This window comes from Capra hircus, chromosome 21, assembly GCF_001704415.2.
Source record: "Capra hircus breed San Clemente chromosome 21, ASM170441v1, whole genome shotgun sequence".
In the NCBI taxonomy this organism is placed as follows: Eukaryota; Metazoa; Chordata; class Mammalia; order Artiodactyla; family Bovidae; genus Capra; species Capra hircus.
Genome location: NC_030828.1, coordinates 45,223,140 through 45,236,302, shown reverse-complemented (window position 1 = coordinate 45,236,302; position 13,163 = coordinate 45,223,140). Strand labels below are relative to the sequence as shown.

Here is a 13,163-nt window from a genome sequence, read left to right as displayed (position 1 = left end):
ACTACTATATATGTTCAGATTGGTGAAATTATAATTCACGTCCCCACACAGAGATGGATATAACATTTATACTGATTGAGGGAAAGGGAAAAAATGAAAATGTAAATTATTATAAAGCATTTAAAATATGCTTTATAATAAATTTTAACTAAAATTAATATAGCAGATAAAATAAGTCTTAATTCATTAAAATAGATTTTACTGCCTTAGGATTTATGAGAGGTATAGTGAAATGGTTTTAGTGGCCCATGTCTTTTAAAACCTACACCACCATTTTGCTGTAGCTGACGCCAGCATTCAAACATCATTCTAGTGACCACAGACATACCCTGGAATAAAATTGTGTGTGCTCAATCCATGTTTGGTGTTTGTAAGGAGAAACATTTTTCAAGTGAAACCTTGTCCACCATTTCTTTCATCTTCTTTTTTTCCTATCCCTCAGTTTATTCAAAACCACTGCTGAATGTAACCTGCTTAATACGGTAGACCATTTTACTCAATACTCTTATGTTAGTTAATATCAGAGCTCATCACAGTTCATTAATAACCTATGAAAACAGTTTCATACTTATACTCTTTTGAAAAGGAACTTCAGAATTCCTCTCAAATACTTTATAAGATTGAATTAATACCCTTGATGTTTTTTGTTTACATTTTAGAATACTGTTGGAAATTGCCTACTAAATGAGTAATGGTTAGAATAACTAATATATGGGTGCTAATTAGATTGGAATGAATAGTAAAGGTATAGGTAATTGATGCTTAGGAAGATAAGTATATTTAGTCACAGATTTTCTATAGAATATCTTAGCATATAGCTTCTAGTAATACAGAATGAGACATAAATACTGACAAGAAAATGGTAGAGTTGGGTTGGTGTAAAACTTCAATTAAGCACTTTCTTCCATCTTCTCATTTTAAATCTGTATAAAAATAAGCCATACCCAAATTAGAGACAATTATGGGTATAATGCAAAAAGATAAATTATTGTAATCATTAAGAACTTGTCAGTGATCCTCGTTTTCACAGAACCGTGGATACAACTTTTAAACCCCAGAGCAGAGTCTAAAATTAGTAGTATCTTCAATTGCAAACATAAGAGCAGAACAAAGTATATCATTTTTTGTTGAAAAATTTTTAAAGAAACTTATGTAGGATATTTTTACTTCAATATATTAAACCTGATGGTTATAAGGTACTTGAAGTTGTATTTTTGCAACCTTTATAGCAATGTCTTAAATTAAGATTTCTTATTTTCTTCACAGCAGTCACAAAGGTCTTCCTTAATTATTTAAGAAGAATCTGAAATGGATGTTTAACAATCCATTATCATAGCAAAATTAATTTTGGAAATGTGTTAACACCATTTAAGAATAGTTAAATGGTTGAGTTCTAATTAAAATTATACTCTAAATGGTGAACTTTTTAAGTATTAGATATATTAGAGTATATTGAGGGATTAAACCTTAAATACTAATAGTTTCATTTATAAGCACAGAAATTTTTATTGTGGTAAAATATGTATATAAAACAATTTATCATTTTAATCATTTTAATATGTACAGTTCTTTGTCATAAAGTACATTTACAGTGTGGTACAGCCATCACAAACATTGATTTTCAGAACTTCTCCATTTATTTCAAAATATTTTTTGACCTATGTGTTGCTTAGAACTGTGCTGTTTAATTTCCAAGCATTTGGGGCTTTACCAGCTATCTTTTTGTTATTGATTTCTAGTTTAATTCCATTGTGGTCTAAGAGCAGACATCATATGATTTCTATTTTTTTAATTTGTTAAGGTGTGTTTTATGGCCCAAGTATAGTCTATCTGGTGAATGTTGTGTGCGAGTCTGGGAAGAATGTGTAATCTGCTATTGTTGAATGAAATAGTCTATAAATGTCAATTATACTCACTTGATTGATGAAGCTGTTAAGTTCAACTATATCCTTACCAATTTTCTGCCTGCTAGATCTCTTCTTTCCTGAGAGGGGTATTAAAGTCTCCAACTATAATAGTGGATTCTTCTGTTTTCCTTGCAGCGCTGTCAGTTTTTGCCTCACATATTTTGACACCCTGTTGTTAGGTACATACACCTTAGGATTGGTTATGTCTTGGAATATTGACCTCTTTATCATTAGGTTATGCCCCCCTTTATCATGGGTTATCTTCCTTGCTCTGAAGTGTGCTATCTCTGAAATTAGTATAGCTACTCCTGCTTTCTTATTGGTGGTATCATGGTATATCTTTCTACATCTATTTACTTTGAATCTGTATGTGTCTTTATATTTAAAGTTGATTTTTTGTAGACAACGTATAGTTAGGGCTTTTTTTTTTTAAATCCACTCTGACAGTCTCTATGTATTTGATCATTGACATTAAAAGTGATTATTAATATAATTGGACTAATATTTACCATGTTTGTTATTTTCTATTTGTTACTCTTGTTCTTTGATTTTGTACTTTACATTTTTTTCCTGCCATTTGTGGTTATAACAGCATTTTATGATTCCATTTCTCTCTTTTCTTGGCATATCATTTGTGCTTTTTTTAAAAAATGTTTTCCAGTTCTTGCCCTAGAGTTTGTACTATTCATTTATAACTAAATCCTCTTTCAAATAACACATGATGCTTCACTAAAAGTACCTATATGCCAATTTTTCCCTCCTATCCCTTGTGTCATTGCAGTATCATTCATTTCACTTTTAGTTAACCGTGTATATAGATGAGTGTGTTAAGCACTCAGTAGCATCCTACTCTTTGCAACCCCATGGACTGTAGCCCATTGCTCCTCTGTCCATGCAATTCTCCAGGCAAGAATACTGAAGTGGGTTGCCATTCCCTTTGCCAGGGGATCTTCCTGACCCAGGGATCGAACCCAGGTCCCCTGCATTGCAGGCAGATCCTTTACTGTCTGAGCCACCAGGGAAGCTCTTATATACATAAGCATACATTATCAAATACATTGTTGCCATTTATTACCTTAAACTATTATGTGTTAGATCAATTAAGAATAAGAAAAATAAGTTTTTATTTTGCCTTCAGTTATTGATTCTTTTTTTTTCTCTTACGATTTTTTTTTTTTGGTTTTGCCTTACATCAACATGAATCCGCCACAGGTTATTGATTCTTTGATGCTTTTCCTTTCTGTATGCAAATCCAAATTTCTATCGTGTATCATTTCCCTTCTCTCTGAAAAGGTATTTCTTATAAGGCAGGTGTGCTGGCAACAAATTCCCTCAGTTTCTGTTGTCTGAAAATGTCTTTATTCTCCTTTACTAGTGAAGGATAATTTCACAGGGTATAGAATTCTAGATTAGTAGTTTTGTCTCAGCCCTTTAAATATTTTATTCTATTCTGTTCCTCCTTTCATTTCTTAAGAGAAGTCAGATGTAATTTTTAATCTTTGCTTCTCCATAGGTAAAATGTTTTTCCCCCTCCCGGCTTCTCCCAAGGCTTTTTCATCTGTTATTTTCTGAGGTTTGAATGTGATATGCTTAGATGTAGTTTGGGGGCCTTTTATCCTGCTAGTGTTCTCTGAGCTTCCTGGATCTGTTATTTGGTGTCTAACATTAATTTGGGGCAATTCTCCATCCTGTTGCTTCTGTTTCTTTCTTTCCTCTTACACATAAATTTTACACTTTTTGTAGTTGTCTCACAGTTCTTGGATATTGGGAGGTTTTTTTCAGGGTTTTTTTTTCTCTTTGCTTCTTAGTTTCAGAAATTTCTGTTGTTATATCCTCACGCTCAGAGATTCTTTCTTCAGCCTTGTCCAGTTTACAAATGAGCCCATCAGAGGCTTTCCTCATTTTACTTACATTGTTCTTTTTTATCTCTAGCATCATTTTTTTCTTTCTGAGAATGTCCATCTCTATCCTTATGTTATCCATCTGTTCTTGCATGTTGTTTACTTTTTCCATTAGTGCCCTTTGCATATTAATCATAGTTGTAATTCCCATATCCCTGCCATGTCTTACTCTGGTTTTGATCTTCATTCTGTCACTCTTACTTACACTGAGTCTCCAGCAGTTCGTCAACAACAACTCAGGTTTTCCTGCTCTGGCACTGGTTCCTGCAGAGGTTTCTGCTCTGTTAAATTGTTATTCATCGTATTTGCCTATCCAATTTGGGGGTTTTTTTTGCATATTTTCCCTATGACCTCACTTCTCTGATCTAAGAAGAGTACTATAGTTGAATTTTCAGTTGTTCAGCTTTTTACTTGTTGGTAGGACAGTGTGTTAACTTCTGTTCTTACTTGCCAGGCTGGAAACTGGAAATCTCAGAACTTTATCCTCCCAAACAGAACTCTATATCCATTAACAATAACTCTTCATTACCACCTACACCCAGCCCCTAGTAACTTCTAATTTGCTTTCTTTCTCTTTTAATTTTACAATTCTAGATATCTTATATAATAAGTTGGAATAATATAGTATTTGTCCTTTTGTGTCTGATTTCATTTAGCATAATAGTTTCAAGCTTCATTGATGTTGAAGCATGTCCGAATTTCATCCTTTCTATGACTGAATAGTATCCCACGATATGTATGTGCATTTTGTTTGTCCATATATCTATTGATAGATACTGGGTTGTTTCCACTTTTTAGCTATTGTGAATAATGCTGCAGTGAACATTGTCATGCAGGTTTTGTTTGAATTCCTATTTTCTGTTCTTTTAGGTGTATAGACTAATGAGTGGAATTGCTGGGTAACATGGAAATTCTATGTTTGGCTTTCTGAGGAACTGTCCAGCTGTTTTCCAAACTGACTGTGCCATTTAACATTTCCACTAGCCAGTGCACGAAAGTTCCAGTTTTTCTGCATCCTTGCCATTACCTGTTATCAGCTAATCCTAATAGGTGCAGAGTGTTATACTGTCTGTGGTTTTGACTTTCATTTCCCTTTTGAATAATAATGTGCATCTTTTCATGTGCTTATTGGCCATATGTATATCTTTGGAGAAATGTCCATTCAGCTCTTTCACCCTTTTTTTTTTCTTCCACCCATTTTTTAAATTAGGTTGCTTGTAATTTTCTGGTTATGTTATTGGAGTTCTTTATATATTTTAGGTGTTACTGTCTTATCACATATATAACTAGCAAATACTTTCTCCCATTTTGTGGGTTGTCTTTTCATTCTCTTGATAGTGTCCTTTGATGCACAGAAGTTTTATTTTGATGGAGTTCAGTTTATCTATGTTCTCTTTTGTTGCTTCTGAATCCAAGAATTCATTGCTAAATCCGATGTCGTGAATATTTTCCCATGTGTTTTCTTCTAAGAGTATTTTAATTTTTGCTTTTATGTTTATGTTTTGGATCCATTTTTAGTTATTTTTTTGTGTAGAGTATGAGGTACAAGTCTGACTTCATTCCTTTACACGTGGCTATTCATTTGTTGCACTAATGTTTGTTTAAAAGACTACGCATTCCTTTACTGAGTGGTCTTGGCACCCTTGTCAAAAATCAGTTGGTCATCTATGTAAAACTTTCTGAACTCCCTATTCTATTCCATTGGTCTGAATGTCCTTTTGCTTTAATTAATGCTTTAATTAATGCTTTAATTACTATTGCTTTGGAGTAAGTTTTGAAATCAAGTAATAACAATTCTACGACTTCATTCCTCTTTTTCAAGATTGTTTTTATTATTCATAGTCACCTGAGATTCTGTATGAATTTTAAGATTGGTTTTTCTATTTCTGTGAAAAACCTTGTTGGGATTTCAGTAGGATTGCACTGACTCTTTAGATCACTTTAGTAGTCATTTTAATAATATTCAATCCATGAATATGGGAAATGTTTCCATTTTTTTATGTAGTCTTTCATATTTTTTCAGCAATATTTTGTAGTTTTCAACATCTTTCTCCTCAAATTTATGCTAATATGTTATTCTTTTAATGTGTTAAAAATTGAATTGTTTTTACAATTTCCTCTTCTGTTAAAAATGCAGCTTTTTGTGTGTTAATTTTGTATTTGTTGAATTCATGTATTAGTTCTAACAGATTTTATTGTAGAATCAGGGTTTTCTGTATACAAGATTGTGTTTTTTCAGCATCTCTAAAGAAACAATTCCTTGGTCCACGATTTTGCTGACACAACACCTTAGACAGAAATTTTACTTTTTCTCTCCTTTTAAGTTAATTAATTAGAAATGTAAAATTGTGTGTTTTAACAATTTACCAAGTGGAATAGGACAGGTATTTTTTTCTAATTATTTAGTGGGTTTTTTCCCCCAAATTATTTTTAAAAATGCAGGCAGATACATGGCATAATTTCCCAGTTGTTTAGTACTGAAATGTAAGAAGTATTATAACTTTTAAAAATACAGGGGACTTCCATAGTGGTCCAGTGGTTAAGATTCTACACTTCCAAAGCAGGAGCACAGGTTCAATTCCTGGTCAGGGAACTAAGATCTCACATGTTGTGTGGTGCAGCCAGGATAAATATATAAATAGGTAGGTAGATAGGTAGAAAAAAATAAAAATGTAAGCATATGTTTATCATTTTAAAATTTATAATGCAAGCATGCTGTTATGTTAGTTGCTAAAGTAACTATACCTGTTTTATTGAAGAAAATTATCCTGGCTAGATAGGCTTTTTTAACCTAAAGCATTTTAGGAGTTTGTTTGTTTTTTGTAGTGAAAAATCTTCAAAATATCACTTCTTTCACATATAAAAACAAAATACCATATAAAAACAAAACCTGTCAAAATTATAAACAATATGTAATAAAGTGATATCATTTTGGAAGGTATAGTTCTCTTGTTTTCTCCAGTAGTAATTTAAGTAATCTTAAACAAAATCTACTCTATCAAGGTGGAACTAAATTGATGCAATATTTCACTTTATTCAGTAGAGAGGAAAAATTTACCCCGTTATATAATTCAGTATAAATTATTCTAAATGTTCTTTTCATAGATATCAAAAAAGTTTTATATTTATTGCTCTCTATATGAGATTTCCGTTTACCTATTTTCTCTGCTCAGTGCTCTTCAGAGTCCTAGTATGTAAGATTTTTCTAAGTAACAAGCTTATATTTTAGCTCTAGTATAGTATCAATTTCTTTTTAATAAAAGGTTAAGTGCTTAAACTTCATCATAGAAACTAGTTGTCTTATACCAGTTCTCTTTAATAAAAAAATCACTTTCTGTATTGGTATTTTTTCTCCTGAATTTAATAAATTCCACATTAGTGGTAATAAGTTGAGGCCTAGAACATGTGTCCTATTACAAATGAACAATTGGATATCATTAGGTTGTCCCCCTTTCCTTTGTACATATATCTTTAGGTGTGTTAATCCATTCAGTAGACACATTAATGAGCACTGGTTGAAGTGTAATATTGAAGGAAGTAAGGCTTGTTGACCTCAGCATGGAGTTTAATACCTCTAATTAAATTAGATACTTGACAGTCAGTATAAAGAAATAGCTGTGCCTCTGGCAAGGTAGAATTATTTATGACTCTGGTTCTTTGTTTTAAACTTGATAGGAGAAAATCATTTATATCTATTTTATAGAAACTAATTTTAGTTTTTACTTTTTATTTAAACTATCATATGGTAGTTCTATAAATTATTTTTAAGCATTTTATGTCCTTAGAATTAGAGGTAAATATCTTTGGTAAATAGAGGTAAATAAGTGTAGCTGTTCATTTCTTGTAAAGAAAGGCTTTTTCAAGGATCAAAATGATAGCAACAGAATTTTTACAACATGGACTAGCTATTCTTTTTTTTTTTTTTTTTAACAAATTAACCAAGCATTCAGTCTACAAAGTAGTCTGTCTTAGAAATATTACACCACCATATTAAGAATCTTGATGTAACTCCAGTCCAACCTTCTGTTCTGTGAATTATCTCTACCTGAGGAAGATTGACAGAAAATGGTTAAAAATAATTTCCACTTAACTGAGTTTATTCACCCCTAAAAATCAAAAGTGCTGCAAGCGTTGGTATAAAGTGTTCACAGGAGCTTGTCTCATTTCCTCTGTCTCCTTGTTCTAGCCACTTGCTGATACTCTGCTTCATAGGTAGCTGAATCACCCTTTTAGGAATTTGATGAAGATCAAGTTGAGATAATTGTAACCTACTTAGTTGGACTCTCTAGCCTATCTTTCATTTCCTGGACCCCCCAAAAGAGGGGAAAGAAGCACTTTATTTAAGTCAGTTCCCTCTGAAACACTGTTAGTGTCTTAGACAGCAGTTCTTTTCTGTTTTGAAATTTGGTCACAATAGTTTCGCAAGTAAATGAGCTTTATAAAACTGCTTGGTCTGATTTTAACTTTAAATCTATTTTTCTGGATTTTATCTAGAAATAGAATTAAAATACTTCATTTTCCAAAGAACTCTATTCTAGTATAGTCTGGAAAATGAAAAACAAATTGAAGGAATAATAAAAATTTTTTCATTGTGTTAGTAAAAGTGTAATTAATATAATAGTTAATAATTCTGTGGAATTATATACATCATTTTAGTCCCAAATTTAGCCACATTATATAAAATAATTTTAATATAATAAACTCTACCTTTAACCCCAGTGGTAAAGAATCTGCCTGCAGTGCAGGAGATGGAGGTTCCATCCCTGGGTCAGGAAGATTCCCCCTGAAGAAGGAAATGCAACTCACTCCAGTATTCAGTATTCTTGTCTGGAAAATTCCATGGACAGAGGAGCCTGGCAGGCTACAGTCCACGGGGTCACAAAGAGTTGGATACAACTGAATGACAAACACCTTTAACCCAGTTTCTATAAATATACTCCTGATGATAAGAATCGAAGATAGAGAAACCAGGAAATATAAATGGTTCAGAGTAAATTTATCCTATCACTGTGGCTGGTTTAATTTGGATGGTATAGCAGTGGCTTCTCATTGCACATAGATTAAACTAATTCCTTACCATGGCCTTCCATGCCCTACAAGATGTGGCTATTTGCCTGCCTACTTCTTCAGTCTCATCTCTTGTCACTTTCCTTTTCATTTACCAGCACCTGGCCTCACTAGCTATCATTCTAACCTGCCATCACATCGAGCTCATTCCCAACTCGGGCTTTTCACTTACTGTTTCTTGCCATTGAAATGCTCTTTTGCCACCTCATCAGGCTTTCTCGGAGGAGGGAATGGCAGCCCACTCCAGTATACATGCCTGGAGAATTCCATGGACAAAGGAGCCTGGTGACCTACACTCCATAGAGTGGAAAAGAGTCGGGCACGACTGAGCAACTTACACAAACACACACACAGCAACTTACATACACAGTCACAGTCACGCACACACACACGCTTTCTCATCTGCATTATTCTGTTCTCAGACTCACATGATAGTTCCTCAGAGAGACCTCTCCAGACCATCTGAGCTAAGGAAGCCCTCTCTACCTAGTAACACTATCACATTACCCTATTTTATATTGTTAAGCACTTATCACCATCTAAATGGTATATTTAAGTAAAGCCATGAAGTGAAGTCACTCAGTCATGTCCAACTCTTTCTGACCCCATGGACAGTAGCCAACCAGGCTCCTCCGTCCATGGGATTTTCCAGGCAAGAATACTGGAGTGGGTTGCCATTTCCTTCCCCAGGGGATCTTCCCAACCCAGGGATCGAACCAGGGGCTCCCACATTGTAGGCAGACCCTTTACCGTCTGAGCCACCAGGGAAATCATAAAGCCATAAGTGCAGGTAATTTTATTTTTATGCTGTACACTATGTAATTGTAGGAAAAAAATTGCTAAGTACTGTGGTATTATCTTTTTAATAGCATATTTATCAAGTGTCCACTCTGCTAAAGTATTATAATACTAGATGCTGTTCCTATTGCTTCAAGAAGCTTTTCCTAATTACGAGGAATGAATGATCCAGACAGCAAGTGAGTTGTGAAAATGTATGAGATTATATTTTTTCACATGGTTGAAGAGTATATGTTAGTTTATGTTTTGCTACCTATGAAGATGAGGGGCAAAGAATGAAGGGCTTGGGACAGTGAGTACTAACTCAGTTTCAGTTTCTACACATATACCACTAATCCCCTGAAGTAACTGCCTTAACTTAATTATCTTCTATGCATTCTTCCAATGCCATTATAGTTCAGTTGTCTTTGTTATTTTCATTCAGAGAAGTATATTTATATCATTGTCTATACTGTTGATTATTCATTAATTGAATAGTTTTTTACTTTCACTCCACTGAACTTAAAGCTTTGTGAGAAAAGAAAACACGTCTGTTTTTCCTCACCATTGTATCTCCAGTAGCTGGTACAGTGCTTCCCTGGTGGCTCAGACAGTGAAGAATCTGCCTGCCAATGTAGGAGACCCCAGTTCAGTCCCTGGAGAAGGGAGTGGCTTCCCACTCCAGAATTCCATGGACAGGAGAATCTGGTAGGCTACAGTCCATGGGGCTACAAAGAGTGGGACACTACTGAGCGACTTTTCACAGTGCATTTGGCTCTCAGTATTTGCCAATGTTTGAAAGAAGGTAGAGAGGAAAGAGAGGGGGGAGGCCTTTTAAGAACTCAAGAACTAGTCCAGCTGTTACGATGACTACATCTTATGTAGAGCAACAGTAGAGGCATTGGGAAGGAAAGTACAAAAATGGAATATAATACATTTTAAATTTTTTATGAGCTTTTTAGAGATGCTATAAGTGTAGTTGCTCAGTTGTATCAGACCCTTTGCAACCCCATGGACTATAGCCCACCAACCTCCTCTGTTCATGGGATTCTCCAGGTGAGAATACTGGAGTTGGTTGCCATTTCCTTCTCCAAGAGATCTTCACAATAGAGATCTTCCCAACCTGCTTTTAATAGAAATAGGGACATCAGGGGATAAGCTGATTTTGTAAAAGAGATGATACAGTTACATTACCTGAATTTTAGTCTCCAGCATCAAATGAATGATTTTCACCGAGGAAATCTAGAATTAACTCTGGAATCTCTCCTGATAATCATGGAAAATGAGAAACACTGTTGTTGATAGGCAAACATCTGATTTTCATAAAGGACATGGAACAGGCCACCAAGTACAAAAATTACTAACATTCATGAGCTCCATGTCAGTGCCTGGCAAAATAGGATTATTAAACAGATGGTTTGTGAGCACTTAGGTAATGAAGTAGTGATCACTAGGAGCTAGCATGAGTTCACCATAACAAATCACATCAAAGTAACTTAATTTGTTTTAATAGGATTACTACATCAGGGAAGGCCATACACAGTATAAAGCATTTAACTAAGTCGTTTGTTGTGGACAGGTTGAAGAAATGTGGTCTTAATAATAGTTCAATAAGTATATTATTGACTGATTGTGTAATTATATCTAGAGACATAAATTAATTATTTAATGAGAGGCAATGTATAGAGGTGGTTAAAATGTGGTTTCTGAAACTAACCTGCTTGGGTTTCAATCCTGGCTCTGCCACACTAGTTATATAACTTTGTCTTTTTAAGCTTCAATTCCTCACCTATAAAAATAAGGTTAATAATAGTTATACTTAACTTATAGCATTGTTGTGAACATTAAATAAATTATCACAGAGCACTTAGAATAGAAAACCTTTAGTAACTGTTGGATATTCATTTAACTAAGAAGGACATCTGTAATGACTTGCTATAAGCCTCCTACCCAGATCTGTCCCTTTTGACATTTTTATCCAAAATCTAAATAAAGACACAAAATTTTGATTTTAAAGATAATCCAAATCTAGAAAAGTCAGAGCCAACGTGTTAAATAGAAGAATCATGCAACAAAAGACCCTATAGGCTTAAAGATAATCAGAACCTGGTAAGATAAAATTTATTAAGAGCTGTAGTTCTGGTAGTCAGTTGTACCTACTTAAAAGAAAGTTTCTAAGAAAAAGTCTTAAGGGTTTGAATTGACTACAGCTTCCACTTAAGTCAGTGTTGTAAAAATGCAGAGAATAATTGAGTGTACAGAACAAAGGAAGTACCCTTGGTTATATTAGAGCATATGTAGATATTATATTCTCTTTCACAGGTGGCACTAGTGGTAAAGAATCTGCCTGCCAGTACAGCAAATATAAGAAACTCAGGTTTGATCCCTCAGTCTGGAAGACCCCCTGGAGCAGGAAATGGCAACCCACTTCAGTATCCTTGCCTGGAAAACTCCATGGATAGAGGAGTCCATGGGGTCGCAAAGAGTCGGACACAACTGAGCGACTGAGCACATTCCGCATTTGATATTGTTCTATTCCACACACCAAAATTTAGTAGAAATATCAGTAAACTGAGATAATCAGGAAAATGAATGTTGGTAAACTTAACCATTTTGTCTTCATAAATTGATGATGATAATCTGCAGCTTATGTTATATACCTTGAATTCCAAAATGACTTCAATAGCAGTCAAAGTGAATTTGGAAGAGTATTTTGCTTGTCAATCATTTTAACAGACCTATCCCATATATAGAATTCTTATACTCTATTTCAGAAGTGATTGGCATCTGGGTACAAAAATACGCAGGTAGGAATTCCTTTGAGTTTTCAGTATATAGAAAAACTTTCTCAGTATACATAATTACATGCATGTTCAGTCATGTCTGATTCTTTGTGACCCCACAGACAAGCTCCTCTGTCCATGGGCGTTTCCTGGCAAGAATACTGAAATGGGTTACCATTTCCTCCTCCAGGGATCGAACCCAAGTCTCCTGTGTCTCCTGCATTGGCGGGCAGATTCTTTACCACTATGCCACCTGGGAAGCCCAGAGAGAAACCAGTACATAATACACAATCCTTTAAATCCTTATAAGATAAGGTATAGATAAAATAATTTAAAATATAAAATACTATATAAAATATTTATGTCAAATGTCAAACACACTTCGAAAATTTCCATTAACTGTTAACCACTCAAAATTCTTATTTTCAACAGTCTTTAAAAACCTCCAAGATAGCAATTTCTCCATTTGTTTAATTGTTATATAATGATAATTAGTAATTTAGTTAATTTTATATAACAGGTTTTTAAAGACAAAGATATAAAAACATGCCTCACCATAACAGCATAAAATACTTACTTTTTTAGCATTTGGATATAATGATAAGGGATGTACGTGAAGCTTTTTCGTTAAAATGACTCAACATGTTCTGAATGACTTTGTTATATGCATGGTTTTATGCCACAAATAATCTGCATTACAGTATTTTTGTAAAAAATTATTCTTTTCT

At 34.0% G+C, this 13,163-nt stretch overlaps 1 protein-coding gene across 11 annotated transcripts in view; it reads left to right on the top strand.

Moving 5' to 3' along the window:
* Positions 1 to 13,163, top strand: part of RALGAPA1 (Ral GTPase activating protein catalytic alpha subunit 1) — a 202,247-nt gene that overhangs the window by 157,336 nt on the left and 31,748 nt on the right. The gene's annotated exons all lie outside the window — the stretch shown is intronic.